The sequence below is a fragment of the Salvia hispanica genome, chromosome 3, assembly GCF_029641045.1.
Source record: "Salvia hispanica isolate PSC_SH4W2 chromosome 3, Shi_PSC_v1, whole genome shotgun sequence".
Lineage (NCBI taxonomy): Eukaryota > Viridiplantae > Streptophyta > Magnoliopsida > Lamiales > Lamiaceae > Salvia > Salvia hispanica.
Genome location: NC_142694.1, coordinates 51,226,693 through 51,229,071, shown reverse-complemented (window position 1 = coordinate 51,229,071; position 2,379 = coordinate 51,226,693).

Here is a 2,379-nt window from a genome sequence, read left to right as displayed (position 1 = left end):
AGACTTTTGACATATGTTAGCTCTAAGTGTTATCACAGGCTTATAACTCACCTCTAGAGTAGGGCTTCACAACTAGGCAAGTAAAGGCATTTACTATCGTTCTTGCTTCATTCAGATTGGTTCGGCTTACTAAAGAATCAGGCTTCTAAGTTGGAATACCTCCTATTTTCAATTACTCTCCCTAAGGGAATCTGCCGTATTATATCCACTAGTTCATGCGACACACCCCTAGACCTACGACTCCTCAAAGCATAATAACACTGCATTGACTCCTCTCCCCCTCCCGCTTCACTCAAGCTTGGCCTCAAGCCATCGTCGTGAAGGGGGGAAAAAGAGAATTCAATGCAGAAATAAACAACAATTCTAAAAAAAACAACTTCTCACACTTAGACCGAGCAACGGGCTAAGTGGGAGAAGAACAAACCAACAGAAAACACAGAACTTCTCACACTTAGACCAAGCATTGGGCTAAGTGGGAGAAGATAGCATAAAACACAGCAAAAACATGAAAATAAGACACAGAAAAGAAAAAAAAAAAAACACAAAAACTAAAATTTACTTGGTCTGGGGAAATTGTTCATTTCTGGGGCTGGCTCCCGCGAGAGCCAGACGGTGGTGGAACACTGGGGCGGTTTGTTTTCACTTTCTTCTTCGCTGGTTGCTCCAGCTCTTCCTTTCCTTCTGCAGCTTGATCGAGTCCTGGTTTCCTCATTAGCATTTTCGTCCTCGGTGGATTTGGAACTTTCTCGGGAATAGTCGGGGTGGTCAACTGCTGGAATGGCTTGATCGAGGGACTGCTGTGGATGATCTTCTGTGCCTCGCCACTTGACCCAGGAGTCGACTTCGACTGGGTCAAGGGAAGCGTCTGATGCAGCCATTTCAACATCCGCGTAGATATCTCCACAGCTTCCGCCACTCTTTCACTTTGTTTGGCACATTTCGTGGCCAAATCTGCTACGTTGCTGCTCAGAACTTTTACTTCTTCCCGACTCCCATTGAGTTCCTTCCGTATTCCCCCGAGTTCCTTCATCATCTCCTTTTTCATCAGTTGCATTTCCTTTTTCATGTCCTGCACCTCCTTCCTAAGCTCTTCCACCTCTTCACTTGGCATGGCCTCCTCAGCTTCCTCCGGCTCCGCCTTCGCTTTATCTCCCAGCGAATAGAAGTAAGTCTTGTTGCCTTGAGTTTGCAACAAGCCCTTGTTGAAGAAGTAGTCTACGCTGAAAACCTCTGGGCGGTCGCACATCACGACCTCGGGAGCAAGCTCGGCGATCTTCACCTCAATGTTTCGTTGCAGGTAGGACATCAGCGACCGTACTCCTCCATAATTGTCGGCATTTTGAATTTCAAATTATAACTTCCCTCCTCAACTGCTCCTTCATGCACTCTTCCTCTAATTGATTCCCTTGACCGCGACCTAAAAAAATATGAAGACCCCAGACTCCTGGGTCAAGGTTAAAGTACGAGACATAAATCCCCTTTGAGTTTGGGTCTTCGAAAATATTTTTGGAAATTTTTGAATTTTTATTTTGTTTGGATTTTCTTTGTCTTCTAAAGCAATTAAACTATGTACAATTACCTTTGAATATTCTCGAATCCCCTGGGTCAGCGTGTAAAAACATAAACATTTCTCTTGACCCAGGAGTTTATCGAGAATATTCCTTTGTCTGGCTAAGTGATAACTGAGAGCGCACGTAGTGGTATTTCCTCCACTACGCATAGCTCAGAATTATCCCTATAGACTTTCAATCGATGGCCATTAACAAGAAAAGGGACCGAGTTAGGAGCACTTCCCTGGATTTCCACTGCTCCGTGTGCGCGGAGGCCAACGATGGTATATGGACCTACCCACTTTGACTTCAACTTCCCTGGCATTAGCTTGAGTCTGGACTGAAATAGAAGTACTTTCTGCCCCACCTGAAGTTCCTTGACCCGGAGGTTCTTGTCGTGCCAGAGCTTCGTTCTTTCCTTGTACCACATTGCTGAATCGAATGCCTCTAGCCGTAGTTCCTCCAGCTCCTGTAATTGCAGCTTCCTTTCTTCTTCACATGCCACAGACTTCATATTCATTTCCTTAATGGCCCAGTATGCCTTGTGCTCCACTTCCACGGGTAAGTGACACATTTTCCCAAACACCAACCTATAAGGTGACATCCCGATTGGTGTCTTGTAAGCAGTTCTATACGCCCACAAAGCATCGTCAAGGCGTTTACTCCAATCCTTCCTTGTGGTGTTAACTGATTTTTCCAAAATACTCTTTATCTCCCTATTAGAGACTTCAGCTTGCCCATTCGATTGGGGGTGATATGGTGTAGACAATCTATGATGCACGCCGTATTTCCTCATGAGCGCTTCTATAGTGCGGTTGCAGAAGTGTGT